Source organism: Dreissena polymorpha, chromosome 11 (genome assembly GCF_020536995.1).
Source record: "Dreissena polymorpha isolate Duluth1 chromosome 11, UMN_Dpol_1.0, whole genome shotgun sequence".
NCBI classification, from domain to species: Eukaryota; Metazoa; Mollusca; class Bivalvia; order Myida; family Dreissenidae; genus Dreissena; species Dreissena polymorpha.
In genome coordinates this window covers 81,988,101-82,011,153 of record NC_068365.1, presented here as the reverse complement: position 1 = coordinate 82,011,153, position 23,053 = coordinate 81,988,101, and the positions used below count along the sequence as shown (strand labels likewise).

Here is a 23,053-nt window from a genome sequence, read left to right as displayed (position 1 = left end):
TTCGGTCTTCACATGAAGTGCTTTTCGGTCGGTATATTGCCGATATTTATCCAATTTTGGGCATTAATACCTCATAATAAACAAAAGGTAGTATAAATATGCATGAAATATAACCATTTATAACCAATTTAATCCGTTTACACACAATAGAAACGCAATTTTTCATTTATATAGCGAGAAATTGAGTGCTTTTCGGTCTTCACATGAAGTGCTTTTCTGTCGGTATACAGAGGCGTATTTAGGTGGGGGGCTAGCGGGCTAAAGCCCCCCCCCCAGCTGTCTGGCTAGATATGATGTTTGAAAAAAGAGCCCCTTACAGTTTCAATCCACTTGTGTATTTCCTATCATATGCCCCTAATAGAGCCATAAACAGCTGTCGATTTGTGTGATTAGCTCCCAGGCATGTGTACAGATGATCTCACCTTCGCCAGCTAAACTGCACGCTTTATTGATTGTAAAGTGATAAACTGCACTATTTGATTGGCTGAAGGAGATACATTCATCTAATGAAATTCATCAATACATTTAGCTATAGGTAAATGTTTACAAATAGCTGCAACATGGGACCTGTAAAAAACAATATATTAATTTGTAGCAATTAAAGTGTTTCGACGAACGCAATGGACAATCATCATTAATTTTTCGGTAAGTTTCTTTGATAAATTTAGTTGGTATTCAGGGGTTTTATCTGATTTGGGGAAAAGGGCCTGGCTTTTTTTGAGGGGAAAAAATCACGCAAAATGCCGAAATTTGGGGGAAAAAATCACGCGAAATGCCGGATTTTTGGGAAAATAAGGAAAGTCTGAAATAATCAATTTAACATATTGTACTGTTTTTTAAAACAAATGCAAGGCAACAGATAATTTGATTATGCAATATGTTGTATTTTCTACACTGGATCAGGTTGACTTATGTATTTAAAGTTTTTAAAAAAATGGGGGGGGGGGGTCGGGGAATGAAGTCTGGGGGAAAATTTACGTGCAGAGGGATAAAAAAAATCCATGGGAAAAGGGCCGTTTTTCCGCAGGTCACAAAGAAGGAAAAAAAAACCTGTTATTAGCTCTTGAGAGTGATATTCCTTTTGAGTAACAAGTTATTGCCAGTGAAATTCAACAGCGCACTTGGTGAATGGCAATTCATTTGTTGTTGATTTTTTACAAATTGGGCTAACTGCTTTGATGTTCATCCATAGTTTTTTAAATTAAAAATGACTCAAAAATGAATAATTGCTTTGCTTGTATGAAACTAAATCATTTAAATAGGAGGTCTACCCATATAACACTGTTAAAAAAATTCTCGATAAAGACTTTAGTGGTTTAAGAGACATTTGATTTACCCTGTGTGTCTGTCACACTTGGGGTCTGAACTCGATTTCTTGTTTCTTTTACATGCACTTTTATCATGCAAAATGCTGATTAGATAAATAGCAGGAAATTGCATCATTTCAAGGTGCGATTGCAAAAAAGTTTCGACGACGTGAGGCGACACCCCTCCCGCACCCTCCCCGTTTGAGCACCCCCTCTTACAAATTTCTGGATACGCCTCTGCGGTATATTGCCGAAATTTATCCAATTTTGGGCATTAATACATCATAATAAACAAAAGGTAGCATAAATATGCATGAAATATAACCATTTATAACTAATTTAATCCGTTTACACACAATAGAAACGCAATTTTTCATTTATATAGCGAGACATTGAGTGCTTTTCGTTCTTCGCATGAAGTGCTATTCGGTCGGTATATTGCCGATATTTATCCAATTTTGGGCAAAATGTAGTATAGACATACAATCATATAACCATTAATTACTAATTAAACCCTTTAACACACGCTAGAAAGGATATATTCATTATTGCACATATATAGAGAGAAATTGAGTGCTTTTCGGTGCTTTTCGGTGATTGTATGGACCGACTTAAATACCACAAATTAGAGCGTGACACAAACACAGCACAGTTGTTTATTTCGGCAAACATTTTGATATTTTTTGCTTTTAAACATACCTTTTAATGACCATTGATAGATGAATAATGTTATACTATTATTTGTAATTTCAAAACATGTTACTTGGTGATGTTATTCACGTTCAATAAATACATCAGTTATTCTTATTAACCTGATGCCTGTTGTCTGCTACTGTTACAATACGACGCTAAAAAATGTGGATTGCATAAAGTTAAAGGTCGAATACATACTTTTTTAAAACAAATTTAATGAATCACGTGATGTTTTTATAATTTTGTCAAGCGTGCGTGACATTGAACGTTGATTTAAGCGAGTTCTGCGATTTAAAAACTGATACCACTCAGCTTGATTTATAATTCATGTTCCAACGCGCCAATGTATTTAATTAAATGGTTTCATGAAAATGTGTTTAAAAGCATAACGATTGAAATTATGTAAGAAACACAGTTTTGCACATAAAATGATCGCCAACAGACCCGAATTAATACACTTCATAAATTCCAATCAGATAAAAAACAATTCCAATAATAAAACAGGGGAAGTCTACACTGTGTATTAGCCACCCGCTGTGGTTATCCCTATTTATCAGCTCTATCTCAGCAGTGTTTTTTTCACTTATAGGGGAATGGTGGCGGGGCCCGTCCAAAGGGGAAAAAATGCGTCGTTTTTAGCAAAAGGGGGAAATTAAAAATTCACTTGTTTATATGTTATGATATTTATTATATTAATACACATGTTTGTATGAATATAATATTCACAGCTGAATGTCTTTGTCCTTTTTCTTAAAATTAAAATATATATCAATGATATTTTCAACATTTAAGTTTCAGACAGTTCAACCTTCATGCACTGTCTCAGTTTTCTTAGCCATTTTGAGTCTAATTGGGATCTTTCAAATCGATAAAATGGCAAATTTGAGCATTTTTTATCAATAAAATGGACCAAATTGGAATGATTCTATCAACAAATATTGACACAATATAGATACATCATGCCTTTTCTTTGCCATTTTTGGCAAAATTAATAAAACATTATCTTATGAAAAGGAATGAAGATGTTTCGATTAAAGATTTATAAATTTAAAGAAAAATATTTTATGTTAGTCAATTGTGTTTTGCTATGAGCGGGGATGTCCGAATACCTGTAAACTTTTGCTGAGCAAGTCATTCATGCTATTATACAGAATTGCAGTTTACCTACATATTTTTCAAAAGGTCAGATAGCTTAATTGGTAGAGCAACCCAGGCCGGTATCATTAGATGGCTCATGGGTGGGTTCGGGTTCGAATCCCGATCTGAAATTCGTAGGTAAACTTGTGGTTGCAAGACTGGAAACTGATAGTGTGACAATTTGTTTTGGGCGGGGTTTTGGGCTTACCGTTCAGTTCATCAGTTCGTCAGGTCACATGAAACCGTTTAATATGGCCTGTTTGTTGTTTAATTGCTGATTAACATATTTGACACAAATCGTGCAGTCCCGCTTTAACTCCTTATTTATGTTGGCTATATTGCACTTAACCGGTACGCTGCCATCATGGATTCAAAAATTTGCGCAACTTAACACTAATTATAAGGGCTTGGGTTATAGTGCGTACCAGTAAAGTGCTATTGCCCCGGACTGTTTAGTTGCTCTTATCCGCAGTTGGTATTCGAACCATATATACTTCAGATGTGTGCCGACATAAGGTGATTTTATCTATTTTACAAACAGCAGCTTTTGTGGGCTTTAACAAAAATGAATTATTTAGTTACAAGGACTGTTCTGTTGCTCTTATCTGCAGTTAGTTTTCGATCCATATATGTTTCTTCCAGATTTGTGCAAAATAAGGGTTTATCTGAACTACACAGTCGGCAAATTATCACCATTTTACAAACGGAAGCTTTTGTGGGCTTTTCAAACATTGCCTCGTGTGACCTTTTGAACTGACAATATACCGTTCTAAATCATAAAACAATTTCAATGAAATGTACATGTAATTCTTTGGAAAAGTTTTTCTAAGCAAGTTAATCATGCTATTCAACAGAATTGCAGTTTACCCATATATTTTTCAAAAGGTCAGAATAGCTTAATTGGTAGAGCAACCCAGGCCGGAATCATATCTTATTTAGATGGCTAATGGGTGGTTTCGGGTTTGAATCCCGATCTGACCTTCGTAGGTAAATTGTGGTTGCAAGGCTGGCAACGGATAGTATGACAATCTGTTTTGGGCGGGGTTTTAGGCTAACAGTTCAGTTCATTAGGTCACATGACACCCTTTAATATGGCCCGTTTGTTGTTGACTTGCTGATTAAAGTAATAATTGAAAGTTCATTTCCTTATTTTTTATAACAGTCTTTACGAACTCCAGGTTCTTCTGCTAGGAAGTGCCTTTAATGATTTAATTCAAATATTATCTGTATATAAGTTGTGTGTTAGTTTCTTCACGGTGCGTATATTGTCATCTAGAGTCCGTGGTTTCTTCTATTACAGATTAATTGAGCTCGCTTTGATGCATCGCCTTATTTCATATTATGCTTTCTCACAATATTTTTTACATATTTAGAAACAGTGGAAGAAAACCATAACAACGGTACCAAAAATGTATGGTCGGTTAGAAAAAGGATGCTTTTATAGCCCCTTTTAGCTTTTCCGTGTTTTCCTCAAGACATTGTTTTGTGTACAAAAACAAAACGGTATTTTTCGGTCAACTTTGACCGCGATTTACTGGTTGGCACTGACCCTGCCTTAAAATATTTTAACATGGTTAGAAACTGTGGAGGTTCTTCTTTGCAACGGTACCATTATAATTAATATCGAATTAATAATAATGTTTTTATAACCCCTTTTTGCTTTTCAGGGTTTTCTTTACGGCAGTTGCGTGTGTAAAAAAACTTTTAAAACAGGCCGACTTTGTCCGCGATTTACAGGCCGACTGTGACCCTGCCTTAAACTATTTTATATATTATTAGAAACTGTGGGGGATCTTCTTTACAACGGTACCATTATAATTAATATCGGACGAATAATAATGCATTTATAACCATTTATATCGGTTCCGGGTTTTCTTTAAGGCATTTGCGTGTGTAAAAAAAACGTTAAAACAGGCCGACTTTGTCCGCGATTTACAGGCCGACTACGACCCTGCCATAAAATATTTTGACATGGTTAGAAACTGTAGAGGATCTTCTTTACAACGATACCATTATAATTAATATCAGACGAATAATAATGCATTTATAACCATTTATATCGGTTCCAGGTTTTCTTTACGGCAGTTGCGTGTGTAAAAAAACGTTAAAACAGGCCGACTTTGTCCGCGATTTACAGGCCGACTATGACCCTGCCATGAAATATTTTGACATGGTTAGAAACTTTAGAGGATCTTCTTTACAACGGTACCATTATAATTAATATCGGACGAATAATAATGCATTTCTAACCATTTATATCGGTTCCGGGTTTTCTTTAAGGCATTTGCGTGTGTAAAAAAAACATTAAGACAGGCCGACTTTGTCCGCGATTTACAGGCCGACTACGACCCTGCTAAAAATATTTTGACATGGTTAGAAACTGTAGAGGATCTTCTTTACAACGGTACCATTGTAATTAATATCGGACGAATAATAATGCATTTATAACCATTTATATCGGTTCCGGGTTTTACCTAAAAGATTACCGGGTTTTCCGGATATTTCCGGGTTTTATACCTGCCCCGATTTTCATGACCTCGGTCTTATTCAATGCAGAAATAAATTTTCTTTCTGGAAATGTATATGTCTTGCAATATTTTTACAAATGCTGGGTCAACTTTTAAGAAATAACACGATACACCACTCGCGTGACCCAGTTGACAATGATCATGCAGTCGTTAAGACTCTAATCTTCACGGAGTAAAGGGCATCTTCCCTACAAAGTTCATGTACCTCGATACCATAATTCAATAAAACGTATGAAAAAACATTATAACCGTTTTTGTCGTTACATTATGCATCAAGACTTACTGTCAAGCGCCGTTTGAAATCTTTGTTTATATACATTTCAACTAACTGACATTTTAAACAAACGAGTGATTTCATTGGTCCAATGCGGAGGTGTGTCTTTACAACTGGAGATTTCATTCATAAAGACTGCATGATCATTGTCAAATGGGTCATGCGAGTTGTGTATCGTGTTATTTCTTAAAAGTTGACCCAGCATTTGTAAAAATATTGCAAGACATATACATTTCCAGAAAGGAAATTCATTTCTGCGTTGAATAAGACCGAGATCGTGAAAATCGCTGCACAATTGATGAAGATATGGCTGTTCAAAGCGATGCACCCCGTTTTGGGGGGGATTTTGAGTTGCATACCTTGTTATATATATATTTGATAGTGAATTTTTTTCCATAAAATTTAATTTTTTGTTATAATATGATTATTTATCATTCAAAATGATGTTTTCACTAATAAATATCATAGCCACACGCTAACCACCTGTGGGTATGTCTACAAGGTAACTACCAGTTAACTAAAAATAACGCCAGTAGATTGATCATCATCGTCACGTGGTAATTTAAATCCAGGGATGCAAAAATTGTGCATGCGTAGTGAATTGTATATATTTTATATGTATAATGATCAATCTACTTGCGTTATTTATAGTGTGTATATCGTTATCGCACCTATTTTCGCGATGTATTTTCGATTTCACATCGCAAAATTTTGTTACCGAATATACTGAAAATATGAACTTTTTTTAAGTAATGATATATACCAGTCGTGATATTTTAATCAATATATACTAATATTTGTAAAAAATACGGTATTTTAAAACTTTTATTTTTCCGTGATTCGTGGTTGACAGTCCCTTTAAGTCACAGGTGGTTAGCGTGTGGCTATGATATTAATTAGTGAAAACATCATTTTGAATGATAAATAATCATATTATAACAAAAAAAAAATAAATTTTATGAAAAAAAAATTCACTATCGAATATATATATAACAAGGTATGCAACTCAAAATCCCCCCAAAACGGGGTGCATCGCTTTGAACAGCCATATCTTCATCAATTGTGCAGCGATTTTCACGATCTCGGTCTTATTCAACGCAGAAATGAATTTCTTTTCTGGAAATGTATATGTCTTGCAATGTTTTTACAAATGCTGGGTCAACTTTTAAGAAATAACACGATACACAACTCGCGAGGTCGTGAAAATCGCTGCACAATTGATGAAGATATGGCTGTTCAAAGCGATGCACCCCGTTTTGGGGTGATTTTGAGTTGCATACCTTGTTATATATATATATTCGATAGTGATTTTTTTTCAGAAAAGTTAATTTTTCGATATAATATAATTATTTATCATTCAAAATGATGTTTTCACTAATTGATATCATAGCAACACGCTAACCACCTGTGCTTTAAGTTACGTGCGATCCGTAACTGCTCGGTATGTTCCGGTATTGTCCGGCCCGAGGATTAACGAAGGTAAACGATCAAAACGCAATTCCTTCGAGTAGCTATTATAAAAACAACATTTCCTATTTAAATGTCAATATATTGTAATTCTATGATTCAAATAAACATAGCCGTTATTTAATTGTACATAAAGTATGTACAGATATGTTAGCAAACACTGGTAATAAAAGCAAAACAGCCCGCTTGTAATAACTGATCCTAAACATTTTTTATTTCCGCGTTGTGATGTTGGAATGTGTTACAGTTTATTTTGACAACGGTGCACTTTTCAGTTTACGTCTGGCTATATCAGTAAGCATATTTAATTTTAATATATGGATATAGTAGGTGCTTACATGATAATCACACATAACATACAGTTCATAACCATTATTTTGCAAACAGTGATTGATTCATTGATAATAGCATTCTGTCTCACTCTCAGACATTGAGACAACCACAATTTATTGTCATCAAATTATTTGTATAATGTTATTCATTTGAAGAACTGTGATTTTTTAAAAACATTCAACATCACAAACTTGAGTTCATGTGTGAGAGTTTCTTGCTGCTAAGTTGGATTTGACATGCAAAAATTTAGCTAAAGAAACTTCAGCGTACAGTTTATATCGTATTGACAGACCTGTACGCTGAAGCTAACCCCGTATCGAAAGTCAACCAACGTACTCGAAGCGCAGTCCGGTGATCCAGACACCCCCCACACAGGTCAAAATTTCTCCCGTAAGAAGCTCTTCTCCACAATCAAAAATGCTAAACAGGATACCCAAGGTATCGCTCCTCTACTGGAAAATGATAATCTTATCACTGATAGCAAGGGTCAAGCAAACTTCCTCAATCGCCAATTTCAGTCCGTCTTCACCCCAATGAATCCTCTAAAATTAGGTCAACTCTGTTTAATGAAAGCCCAAACCCTGTTCAGGAACACCCCTAAGACAAAATACCCCAAAATGCCCGAAATCTCTATAAGTGTAAGTGGTGTCCAAAAGCTTCTGTCCAACTTGCAGACTGGCAAAGCTTGCGGCCCTGACAATATCAAGCCTATTGTCCTCAAAAATCTAAGCATACAAATTGCCCCCTTGGTTACCAGACTCTTTCAAAAATCTCTAGACACAGGCACTGTCCCCTCCGACTGGATCAAGGCGAACGTCACCCCCCTTTTCAAAAAAGGCGACAAAAGTAACCCTGCTAACTACAGGCCGATTTCACTGACATGTGTTCTTTGCAAAGTCATGGAACATATCGTCGCCTCAAACATCACCAAACACTTCCAGGTCAACAACATTCTTTTCCATCTCCAGCATGGCTTTAGGTCAAAACTGTCATGCGAGACACAGCTCATAGGACTTGTAGAGGACTTATCCAGGAACCTTATTCATGGTCAACAAACAGATCTAATACTCCTGGATTTCTCGAAAGCGTTCGACAAGGTCAATCACATGAAGTTACTCTACAAACTGCACCAACACGGCATCCAAGATAGCACATTACAATGGGTTAAATCTTTCCTTATAGGTCGACTTCAGTCTGTCTTGGTAAATGGTGACAATTCAGACGAGGTTCCAGTCACATCAGGTGTCCCCCAGGGCTCTGTTCTCGGCCCTCTCCTCTTCTTGCTCTACATAAACGATCTGCCAGAAAACATAGTGTCACAGGTCCGGTTATTTGCTGATGACACTGCTGTCTACATCACGGTCAACAATCCCACTGAACAAAATACCCTGCAAGAAGATCTAGATCGGCTACAAAAATGGGAACACACTTGGGATATGGAATTTAATCCTTCCAAGTGTACGGTTATGAACATCACCAGGTCAAAACGTCCCTACAAATCCACTTACACACTCCACGGTCATATTCTAGAAACAGTTAGTGAAGCTAAATACTTGGGTGTTAGCATCACATCTGACCTCAGCTGGAATAAACACATAAACCAGGTTACTGCAACAGCCAGTCAAACACTAAACTTCATCAAACGAAACATTCCCATAAAACACCCACGCATTAGAGAATTTGCCTTCAAAACCCTGGTCCGCCCACAACTTGAGTATAGTAGCTCAGTGTGGAGCCCACACACACAACACAACATAAACAAGATCGAGATGGTCCAACGCAGGGCCGCTCGATGGATTACAAATGATTACTCATATCACAACAGTGTCACACACATGCTAGACAAATTAGGGTGGCGTTCACTCGAGAACAGAAGGTATGACTCCCGGCTACTAATGTTCTATAAAATTGTCCACGGACTGGTTGCTGTACCAATGCCTCCCTATGTCACTCCTCCGACCCGGCTCACTAGACATTTGCACCCTCTTTCATTCAGACAAATCCCTACTCCAAGCAACTACTATAAATTCTCCTTCTATCCAGCCACTATTGTCCTATGGAACTCTCTACCAGCCAATATTGTACAGGCACCTACCCTGGACCAGTTTAGGCTGGGGGTGACCAAACTAGACCACAGTTTCTAAGCAGGTTGGCTGTTTTTAACCTTTTATCTGTATATTCCTTCTTTTAACTAACACTATCACCATTGTTTCTATGTCTCACAAATACATTATGTATTACTTTTATCTCCTATACACTTCTTCCTTAATTTCCTAGCACTGACACGCACCTGCTTGTAATGCTAATTGTTGGCGACTAGCAGTATACACTGCAACGCCGATATATCGCGGACCGTTATATCGCACTGTCCAATATATCGCGCTTTGGCTATGGCTCCCAAAAATCCGACAAGCATGATCACTAAATGTCATGTTTTAATCTGAGAATTCGCTAACTTAAGCAAAAAAACCGGTTCTAGCAAGTATTAACACCCTTTATGTCGCGGCTTACTATAGAACGCAGTGAAGCGTGAAAAACAGTCGATAAATGACAGTGTTGTGTACACACGGCTGGGATTGTTTTTAACACTTAACAAATAACCAATTAGTGTCATTTCAAAGGTAATAATGGCAGTTTACTGGTATATTAATCGTTTAATTTCGGTACTGGTCATGAATTTCTTTGTTCTAATAAAAAGCGCGCGAACATTGGCGTGGGTGTATTTATTTGTAAATAAAAGTTTCGTAGCGGGTACAACATTGAGATAATTTAATTTCCATTAAAAGTTTCGTTGTAAATTTCAACTAAAGTACCGCGGTATCTCGCGAATTATGTGGCATTGACATTTCCTCTTAATAAAATATAATTCAAACACGCTGTATCGTTACCGTTACGCTGTTTCAGTTCCTTCATTAGGACTATTTATAAGGGTAAATTCGAATCTATGCACAATTATATTTTAGACGTTTTTTAAGGCAAGAATTTTTGTTTTGAACTGTTTTGCGAGCGATCGTACAAGAAAATGAAAAATATAATTTACATTTTGGTTTTTATGATAAATACAGATACGTATGTAGCTATGAAAAATGTTTATTGTATAATTGGTTTGCAATTATTACAATAAAAATATGTAGCATCGCCGTATATAAAATAAAAACATTGGGGAAATTTGACAAATTAGCCGCAATTCAATTTAGTTAGACATTTCTCGAATTATATCGCGCGCCGGATATATCGCGCTCGCGATCTTTGGATCCCAACAACCGCGATATATCGGCGTTGCAGTGTATATAGATAGATAGATAGAGTCGGAACATATTTATGTCACGCTATAAATCAAAGAAAGCTCATTTTCTTGGATACATTTCTACATATATTGGTGAATGAATATAAATTACTGCATCGAGGAATATTTTAAGGTTCAAATGTTTCAAATGCATCTTACAATAGATGAAAATAACTCTCATCAGTCTGAAATTCACAATTTTTACGCCATTGTCGCTTTGTCACGTGACGAGTTTTCATTTGGATACTTTCAGATCAACCTTGACATTTTATGCTGAAATTGTAAACATTACTTTCGTTTTCTGAAATCTATTATTTGTGATTAACAACTTACGTCTGGTGGATTATTAAGAATGATTTCATTGTGAATCAGGTATTTTCATATAATATTTACTTTGACTTTGTATTGACACTACAATTTGTTTACAAAATAAGCCAGAATAATTAAAATACCGGGAAATGTCATTCTGAATTTGAAAACACTTGAGCACATGGTTTGTTACTTAAAATAGAAATAACGTCATATGACCGTGAAATCTCGGGAGATTCGCGTTTCAAGAAAGTCAGTCACATCGCTGTTTTTCTCGATATGTAAGAGCAGAATAGATACATTTTAAATGTTTAAGATAGTATTTTGTGAAAGAATATATCAGTTAAATGTGAAAAATGTCAATCTATCCAATCAAGTGGTTGATTTGGGCCAACAACTGCATTTAAAAGCTGTTTTGGACCGGTCTTTGTTAACTGTCAACTTTTCGGGAATTTCTGGTTGACTTTCCTAATGGGGTTGGTCCATAACTATAAAGTCGCGCCAGTCAAAAATCATAAAAAGCGACATTTAAAGTTATGGTAGCCAGAACTAGCAAAAATTGTGACAAAGTCTGAAAGAGTGAAATGAATTAAAATTTCATGACAAACAGACATATCCTCCAATTACCATGTATCAAGTGGTTAAGGAAACAAGTAAAATAATTTTTGAATTAATGCAAACAATGCAGCAATAAATGATATACCGACAAATATTTAATTCCTGTAAAATTCATGTCAAAATTGTTTATTTACAGCATGTTGAATCACACAAAGCCAATAGTTACATTCACATCAACAATAATGTCCACTACTCGCGTTGTTTACTTGGTATCGAGACGTCCCATTTGAAAGGGGAGATTACTCGATTGCATTAGGCATAAGGCCAACCAAACTTCAAAAATTCAATTAACTGAAGTTACTGAACATATTTATACAAACTGAAACGATTTAACAAGTTTGTGTTTTATTGGTCATTCTTCTTTTGAGCAACATGGACACATGAAAGTGCTCAAGAATTGCAAAAACACAAACGTTCCCCATGTGTTCAAATACATTTCAGCATAGATGTGTCTATTAATTTTTTTTATGAAATAAGCATCCAATCGCGACTGGGTATACTGTTTACTGACTGAACAAAACATGTGTATATATGACCTATTTTTTACTTGAGATGTGCGCGCACTGTTATAATGCTTGATTGTTTCCTGCAACATTTTCTGAGAATCAGGAAAAAGTTAAAGTATTTTCTTTTAAATAAGTCACATACATGAATGCGTTATGTTTACACTAGCGCTGCAGTGTTGTGCCTCATTTTGCAATATGTTGCAATATGTTAAAGTTTAATGAAGAGGACCAAACATTGAATGGAATAAGGATACATTTTGATAATTTCAGTTAAAGTAAGATTTTGAAATGCAATTATACTTTTTTCCTCAGTTTGGTTGTGTCTGTATTTATTTTCAAAAGTAGTAATCAGGGCTCGCGCTGTCGTTCGCCATTTGAGCCATTTGCGAAAGTATTGAGAAATTGGCTCAAGAAAATTCTGATTTGCGAAAATGCTAAAATCTCGCAAATCTTCATTGAAATTATCCGCCATTTAAATCCAGACTGGTTTTCTATAGTTTTCTCTTTGTTTCATTAAAAGTGTTTGCAAATTGAACAATAAAAGAAAACCGGTCTGCACCAGAACATGAGACATCGCTTGACCTTATTGTTATTGAAGCGCACATGGTAGCTGGCCAATCAACATTGAGTTCGCTCACACATATTATTGGGTCAATCATGCGTAGACACTTGGAATACACAGTTGATATTGTCGTCTGCCAACAATTTATTAGCTGATGGCAAACGCAGACCTGTTTACTTCTACGGATTCGCCGTAGTTACTACGGATTATTTGGCTAAACTACGCTACAGATTTGTACTGAAAAACTACGGATCCATCGATCAAAATGGTCACATTTCAGTTTTTAATCGTACTTTCGCATATTTTCGGTCTTTGCGGGTAATTTATCAATCATAATCATTTTGGCGCTTGCATAGTAATTAAAGAAACATTAAAATTCAAGCCTCCTGGGGAACAAGTGCTGATTGAGCTTGTCCAGTCATCACCGAACGACAACTGACTTACGTATTGGTTCGCAAATTTAGCCGAATATATACGATTTTACGTTGGTATCCAGTATACACATCTCTCTCTATTGCGGAGAATACCGACGATAGTCGATGTATCGGGATTGAGCACGCCTGTTTTTACACATGTCCAAGATGGCGGCAAGCAGACGAGAAATTGCGATTAACGGCAAAAAAAATAAATTCCATTCAAATTAACAACGGATATCATATGGTCAGTAGGGAATAATGTAATGCCTGTGTCAATTAACGCAAAATACTACGTTTGAGATATATAAAAAAAACAGCAACACATATTTATCAGAAATCTGCACAGTGAATGTGCGTCACGGAAATGAGTGTTAGAAAATTGGAGTTAAGTCTACTCACAAAGTTAAAGCATTTATTATAATAAGATGAGTGTCGTTCGAAAATGGAAAGAGACAAACATGATTTGATTTTTATGTTAGTGGACCTGTGTATACATGTACTCAGATTCATATGCATATCCTGCTTTATTATGTTTGTTGTGCTGTACAGTTTAATGAAATAGCATTGAACTGAGGTTGTCAAGTGCAAGATATTGAAAGGTAAACAAATAAAATATATTATTTTAACTCCATTTAATACATCATTTACACAACAAGAACACTAAAGGGTGTTTGTCAATATTTGTTTATGTTTTCCCCTTATGATATTTAATTAAAAAAAATACTGAAATACTAAATTAATAGCTACTCTTAAAGAGCATATGATCAAATGGTGTATTTAAGAATCTATAGATTATTGCAAGTTCAATATGCATGTGGATGGATATTAACTAAATATTGTCTTCATTGTAAGGAGACATTTAAGCAGCACTTGATAATATAAAAATGCTGTCAAACATGCACTTAAAAACAATTTTAATTCTGTTACTTATGATCATATTTATAATGCTTAATGTTTCCCAATTTCATGGTTTATCGCGCTATTTTTTTCCAATTTCATGGTTTATCGCGCTTTTTTTGTCCAATTTCATGGTTTATCACGCTAATTTTCCCAATCCAAATGGCACAGGCTGTATTAAATAAAGCAAAAAAACAGATTAAATTATTAGCAAGTAGATTCATCTAATGCTTTATATACCGTTAAACTGATATGTGACCCAGTCATGGTGTTTAAATGCTCAAAATGATTGAAAAGGTTAAAACTACTGACAACAGCCCAAAACTACTGAGAGATGCCCTCCATACTACTGAGAAGCAATCAGTAGGGTAAACAGGTTTAAAGATTTAAAGATAAACAAATGACAAGAGCAACAATAAATAATTTCCCAGCTGATCACTTTAGACCTGTCTACCGACTATCGATCTGAATTAAAGAATGATTATTAAATAATTAGTTCTATGTTGATGATGTTACACCTTTCTGACGATTATCGACGTTATCGTTTGAAATAAAAGGTGATAATAAAGTTGTTTTACCCACAAGCTATGCTATTGTTAAGAAAAATGTCAACCAAATGGTATATTTATTACGTATTTTCATTTTCTGCAATCAAACGATATGCAAAATTTATTTCAAGTGCAGAACGCGTACAAATTTTCGGACTGTCGTTTTCGGATACATTATTTTTCGCTGATTTAAATTTATTTTCGGAGTTCTTTATAGAAGAAATAGAATGCAGAATACACATGCGGTAATACAGACGATGTGGTTTATATCATTTAGAATTGTATTCACTTGAAATTGCAATTGGAAAGACTATAAGAAAGAACAATTTTTAAGTCTCTGGGTGGGGTGGGTGGCTTTTTTATTCCTGTTGGGTTCCTGGTTCTAAGACCTCCGGCCTAATTTTCAGGATTTCAAATTTAGGACAACATACTCCACTGTAAAGTGTACATGTACACATTAATTTATGTTTGTACTTTGAAAAGTACCATAATAATTATTTCTATATTGAAAACTGCATGTTATATTATATGTGATATGCCCTTGTTGTCATTAAACAAAATATGAACAAGTTGATAGTATATATTATTATTTCAAAACCACTTTTTGCGCGCGGAATAACGAAATCTGGTTGGCTCAAAGAAATTTTGGGCCAGCACTAGCCCTGGTAATACTTGTGAAGCAAACTGCCTTGAGCGCATGCATGTGACGTCATAACCAGAGCTGCATTCTTTTTTTAACAAAATTATCTATATCAGGAAATGCTCAATATCTGGGAATCGTACGATATCACTATTTGCATAAATTGTACATTTCAGCTAATAGTAATGCAGCAAGTGGCTCCTTCTATTTTTCCTATATATTGTCTGGAGCCAAAGCACTGTTTGTGTCACCAATTGGGTTAGGTAAATTGTCGAGTTATGCAATAATTTTCCAATTTCTTGATTTAATAGTTAAAATCTATTTATTTTTGCTTGCTTGCATGGACAGGCTAAGGCTTGATAAAAATCACTTAAGTTTTCTTCCTGGGATTGAAAAGAACCAGTTCTTGGTGTCTTTGGGGAAGAATGAACCCTTGACCTTCCAGTCGCTAGGGGGACACCATAAATACAGCACAACAGCGACGCTTGAATTGCTTGATTGATGACTTGCATTACAATATAAAGGTTTGCTTGGGGCTAAAATATTGCGTCTTCTTAATTACATGAACTTGGTAAAAATGGTGAATGTTTGTAATTATGACATTTATCCACACATTTGTGACCAATATATTGGCCAGATTCTGCATTTGAAAATAAAAATAGTGATTTAGATTAAACTGGACAATAGGAAGGGGAAAAATGTGTAAATGTAAATTATTGGAGAATCTTTGTTGTTTTTTAAAGTAAATATTTTGTTTCCTTAAAAAACTTTTGGGGTCAAACAATTTAACATTTGACTGAATAGGTTTGTGGTTTGCTGAAAAAAGTTTGCAAAAATTAGAAACACTTTTTCAAAGCTACTATCCATAGATTTTGTTTGCAAACATGATGCAAGCTATGGGAAAGACACACACATCTTTATACAGGAGATGAAGTCAGGTAACTTTCTAAATTAATTGGACCTCACCAGATTTTACCTGACATCTTTCTGCTTTCACTCAAACTAGACTGAGAAAATACCATTTATTCAGTTGCTTTGTGTCGATCATATTGACATTTACAATTTTTTTACAATTTAAAAACAACAACAATACAGTAAATTTACACCTGTTATTTTATAACATATGGTAAAACTTTTAATTAAAAGTGAAGAAAGCTTTGTATTTTTGGCAGGGATATCAATTTGCTTGTTGATAACCATCTAATGAAGTAAACCTATGTCGGTCAATATTTTTTACAGTTCCGTTTTCAATTCCAACCAAAACAAAGTTTTACCTATCAATTGTCTTGTTGGACACAAGGAGGTCTAATGCCTTTTTCGTGTGTTGACATGATCTCTGTTTATTATGCCCCCCTTCTAAAAAGAGGGGGTATATTGTTTTGCTCATGTCGGTCCGTCCGTCCGTCCACCAGATGGTTTCCGGATGATAACTCAAGAACGCTTAGGCCTAGGATCATGAAACTTCATAGGTACATTGATCATGACTCGCAGATGACCCCTATTTATTTTGAGGTCACTATGTCAAAGGTCAAGGTCACAGTGACCCGAAATAGTAAAATGGTTTCGGGATGATAACTCAAGAACGCTTACACTAGGATCATGAAACTTCATAGGTACATTGATCATGACTCGCAGATGACCCCTATTGATTTTGAGGTCACTAGGTCAAAGGTCAAGGTCACGGTGACCCGAAAAAAGTAAGGTTTCCGGATGATAACTCAAGAACGCTTACGCCTAGGATCATGAAACTTCATTGACCCCTATTGATTTTCAGGTCACTAGGTCAAGGTCACGGTGACCCGAAACAGTAAAATGGTTTCCGGATGATAACTCAAGATTGCTTACGCCTAGGATCACACAACTTCATAGGTACATCGATCATGACTTGCAGATGACCCCTATTGATTTTCAGGTCACTAGGCCAAAGGTCAAGGTCACGGTGAGACGGTGACCCGAAACAGTAAAATGGTTTCCAGATGATAACTCAAGAACGCTTATGCCTAGGATCATGAAACTTCATAGGTTCATTGATCATGACACGCAGATGACCCCTCTTGATTTTCAGGTCACTAGGTCATAGGTCACGGTGACTCAACTTAGAAATATGGTTTCTGGATGATAATTCAAGAACGCTTACGCCTAGGATCATGAAACTTCATAGGTACATTGATCATGACTCACAGATGACCCCTATTGACTTTCAGGTCACTAGGTCAAAGGTCACAGTGACTCGGTCACAGTAAAATGGTTTCCGGATGATAACTCAAGAATGCTTACGCCTAGGATCATGAAACTTCATAGGTACATTGATCATGACTCGCAAAGGCCCCTTATTGATTTTCAGGTCACTAGGTCAAAGGTCAAGGTCACGGTGACTCGACACAGTAAAATTGTTTCCGGATGATGTCTTTAGAATACTCATAGGCCTAGGATCATCAAACTTCATAGATACATTGATCATGACTGGCAGATGACCCCTATTGATTTTCAAGTCACTAGGTCAAAGGTCAAGGTCACAGTGACAAAAAACGTATTCACACAATGGCTACCACTACAACTGACATCCCATATGGGGGGCATGCATGTTTTACAAACAGCCCTTGTTTATTTTTGCTTTTGATGCTTTAAAACCAGGCTTATCACATGCAGCATTTCCTAAAACATTAAACATTTCTTCTTTTTGTAATTTCAATTTTGAAAAGCCACTCATAGAATGTTAAGTATTTAAGGCTAAAATCAATTGTCCCCAAATATTTCCTATGTGCAGAAGATTTTTAATATTTGATGCTGAAAAAGCATAATATGACTTTGTTCTTTCTACTTGTTTTTTCAGTATGAAAATTAACCAATAATTTTTTTTTATTCTAAAATTAAAGTTTTATGCCCTTGCAATATCCAGTAAAACATGATAAGTTTGGAGTAAGACCGTAAACAGGTAAAGTTAAACATACATGTATACAAAAATATGTTCCCAATAAAATAGATTAAAGTAATATAGAAAGTTTGTAACCTGTATGATTTTATAAGAAAAAAGGCGGTTTTAAAATGAAGTCAATGCGCGAATGGGCTGCTCACTAATTATAATTATCAATGCTTAAAATGCTTTTAATTTTAGGTGTGTTAAAGTAGCAGTCAAAATGTTTGTGCTACACAAAAGATTCTTAGGTGGTGAGACAGTATAACAAAAGTACATGTAGCTTAACATTGTCAATCAGAGCCCTAGTAGTTGTGATAAAACAAAGTGATTGATTGATAATGCATAACTAATGTTCTCTTGTGCAAGTGGTTGTCTTAGTTGATTAGTTATGGATATTTTCAATACTGAGGTCATTACAAGCATACTAGTAATCCTAGCCACAGTTCTTGTTTTATTTTCATTCACAATCTCAGATCTGTACTTGGAATTGCTTTTCATGAGAGGAATTTCTGAGAACTGTTGAGTGAAAAACAGTCATGGCATATGTGTAATCAGTTATTCTATTTATTATTGGATATAGTCAAACCCACAATGAAACTTTTGCTATTTAAGGCCAATGTCTATTGGCAATCAGGTTGAATGGGTGAATGTTGGAACTGCCATGGAAGGATATTGTATTAATTGTTAGCAACAGCTTGCTGTTAATCACTCTAAATCAATATCACTGGGCTTGTTACTGCTTCATGAATATTCTGTTCTCAGCTCTATTCTGTGACATTGATGCTTACATTCATTTGTGTTCAGGATATTGTGAGATATTGTTACATCTATTTACATGTACAAGGTAAGTGGAATATATACTGTAGTCAATATTGCTAGTAATAGCTGTATTTGAATAACCCTTTTGAAGTGGCACTTTGGTTCCAGTTCGTGTTTTTGACTATGTTGATGCTTGTTATGTTCTTGAGTTTGATGAGGTGGGCTATTGTGTATCATTAATTGTTATGATTGTTGATCTCATATGTGGTGCTTTGTTTGGATTTGAATATACCATCAGATTTCTGTTTAGAGGTTTTTGTATATGACATACCAAGGGGTAAAATGTTTGGAGGTACCTGGATGACATATCCCTCTGACTACAATACTTTTTTTTATAGGCACATATCTTTTATCTCTGGCCAATTTATTATGTTTGCTTGTACATGTATGTAAATGTAAGTTGTAAATGTTGTGTCTCTGCCTTGTTATAGTAAGAATTACCACTTGATTGGAGAGACATCCATGATGATGTTTGTAATAATACAGAACATGTAACCTTATACTACATTATTTATGTAAAATTTACTATTTATATACTTTAATACTTATTAATATATTATTAATTATAATAATATTATTACTGGTACTAGCAAAATAGGATATCAAGATTTAGTGTACATGATCTACATGTCAAATGCTAGTGATTCATCTGTGTTTATAACAAATCATGCATACGTTTTTATGTACATGTACTGTAATACCATGAGACCATTTGTGTTAAGTATTGTTGCCCTTGGGCAAAATTTTTACATTCTATAGTTGCTACCACTAACTTCAGGTCATAGGTTACATGAAAAATAAATAATACACCAGTCCTGCTTGATTCACTGATCCATGTATGTGTTGATAGGTATTTGAATTTTGATGTTCTCATTAAGTACCGTATACTTTCGCTTGTAAGACGCATTTTTAAGACTCAAATTAATAAGTTACAGTTGGGGTTGCGTCTTATAAGCGAGATACTGGTGAAAATACACAATTTTTTTCAAAATATCGAGTTTACTGGGCTTATGCTAGCCAAGTTGGACACTTGTCAGTTGTTTTGAATCATCGCGGCAGCCATTTGCATTTTCTCTAAAGTCTGTCTTGGCCCGTACCGAGTATCGGAACGCTATGTTCAGTTACCGATTTATTTGTAATAAAATGTATTGTTACTGATTGTGTTGTCTATTATTTTTAATTTTGTTATTTTATGGGTGTAAGACGTTATATTGTCCGTGATTGTTCTTAAAAAGTTTGTATCACCTGATTGTCTGCGCGCGACGTCGTTAAATGTCATATAAATTGGCCATTATAGTATACATGTGTAAGCGGCGACACGATGCCAACATGCTTAAAACAACAGCAAAATCTATTCTCAGTTTGAAACTGTCAATTGTTAAATAAACACACTGCAGATTACAAATGTTACTTGACAAGTTTGTATCACCTGATCGTCTTTGTTCCACGTCAATAATTGTCAATTAAGACATAATTGGCAATTAGAGTATCCTCTGAAATAAGTTACCAGTTTGCAACTGTCAATTGTTAAATAAACATGTTTATTCAGATGACCCCCTAATGCCGATGACACCTTATTTATTAGGGGCCAACAACGAGGGGAGCAAAGAGCGACCGCATGCAATTATCCGCATATGGCTTTCTTCTTGACACGTGATTTCGATCTGCGCTACGGAGTCTATCACTCTATCACACGATTTGCTAATTTTATGAAATTAGGCGTTACCTATTGTTGATAGACAATGGGCGTAAAGTTTGCATAATCTAGGTAATAAAACTAAATGCTTTCAAAATATCTGCCTATTAGTTTTCAATACCTGTCAAACAATACAATTAAGATGACTGATACGATCAATTTTGCTTGTGCATTGATATTACGAACGTAATATGTTTGCAATTGTTTGGAATTGTTAGGGCAAAGGATTAAATACGCAATTGTTAGAAATTTTGTTAATTTGATAATTATTTTTATTGCATGAATAATACTTGAAAATAAATTAAAACCCACTAATATATCATAAAATAAACAAATATTATTTACTTTGTTGTTTGATTGATTTATTTTTCAGACTTGTGTGAATTACTAATTGTATGCAGCGCGAGTTTGAAAAATTCTCAATGTGTTACTAATTGATGATTTTCTTTAACATTCTGCCATTTTTCGGCCATTTTTTCGGCCGATGAAAACGGCAAAATTTGACCGCGTCTTACACGCGGGTCAGTCTCAAATCCACCCATTATAAAGTCCGAAGTCGGGGTGCGTCTTATAAGCAAGTGGGTCTTACAAGCGCAAGTATACGGTACATGTACATCATCTTTGTTTATCAATTAACAGGTAGATTGTCATTGAAAACAATGCTGAACTGTTCGTATATTTTTTTTCTTTTTCCTAATTATTATTGTGATTTATTAAATTTTTACTTGATTTGAAACTTCACCAGTTGGATTCCAGAGATTGGTCTGACTTTTGCTTCCATTTGATACCCATTCGTTGAAAATACATGTACACTGTAGTCGGGTAACATATATATGTTCCTTGTAATTATTTTGTTTGTGTACATGTATTATATATAATGATTTGTACAGTTAACCTACACAATTATCTGTCTGGTCATCTTGTGCCTTATGCTACAATATACTTAGAAAATGGACTAGATGTGATTGCTCTGATTCAATGTCACTTTCTGCATGTAAACAACCTTTTATGGCAATACACATTTTGTTTGACATCAAGTCTACAAATGTCACATTATGCTGCAGTTATTGGTGAAGGATCAACTGTTTTATTGATCGCATTAATGAGAGCTGTGTGTTTGTTCAGAGAACTTCGCTATTTCACAAGAGAGAATGTTCACAGATTATACATTTAATAATTCACACTCGCAGTATTTGTGGTCTGGTAACTAGGCACAATCACACCATTAACTTACAGAATGGGATTTCAAAATGTTCTTCAGCCATTGAAGTTAACTCATAGCCAGTTGCTAATATTATGTATGATTTACTAGTATCACTCACTGATAATGTTATTGCGATAGTTGCATAGTTGCGGTGAAAATTTTGTAACTAATCATTGAGTGTAAAAGAAGTAAACATGTGGGTGTGTCAAATTATACATGTACTGGGTAGGACAATGTTAAAGTTTAAAGGTAGTTCACAAACTGAAAACAGTTATGTGCTATTTTTAGATTAGTCAGAACTGTGCATTCCATTGACATTTTATTTTAAAGGTGTCCCAGTATACTATTAGTATGGGAGGTATAAACTTTATTAAGATTCCTTTTACATTATAGTTAGATATCCTATAATCATACTTTCTTGAGAGATTTTTCTATTCCTGTTTTCCCAGTGTATGTTTACCTTCAAGATCTCCTGAATAATTGAGTGCTTAATGAAACAAGGTCACTGTAATTGATACCTCATACAGAAACAGAGCTGTTGTAAGATTTTTATCTACCTTCAATGTTTTGGTTTATCTGTGGGAAATAGGAAAACAGCAAGAGAACAGGTTGTTCTTGTAGCAATTTTGACTTTGGGGCTTCTGTGTACCTGTGTTAGCTGACATTCCACTGTTCCTTGGCATACTCAGCTTTAAGATAGCTATCTCCTATGTTGTAAGATATACTTTTGGGCTCTTGCTTTGGTTATTTCAAATGCTTTGAGATTTTATATCTACCAGAGGTACTGTTTAATATTTAGTTTAATCTGTATTTGTCTAATAATGTATGATATTCTGTGCATTAAAAGATGTGAGTACTGTGAGTAAGATATATTTTAATCTTTTTAAGTTTGTTAA

General features: G+C 35.1%; 1 protein-coding gene across 6 annotated transcripts in view; it reads left to right on the top strand.

Annotated features, from left to right (window-relative positions):
* The first annotated feature begins 7,595 nt into the window (after positions 1-7,595).
* LOC127850109 (phospholipid-transporting ATPase ID-like) overlaps positions 7,596-23,053 on the top strand; it is a 92,432-nt gene continuing 76,974 nt past the window's right edge. For 3 of the 6 annotated variants that reach the window (XM_052382882.1, XM_052382886.1, XM_052382881.1), the window contains exon 1: positions 7,596-7,700. The gene's annotated coding sequence lies outside the window, so the exon portion shown is untranslated. Of the gene's footprint in view, positions 7,701-19,265; positions 19,283-22,884; positions 22,939-22,997; positions 23,016-23,053 lie in introns of those variants that run through there. The other 3 variants (XM_052382884.1, XM_052382883.1, XM_052382885.1) reach the window with 3 other exon arrangements.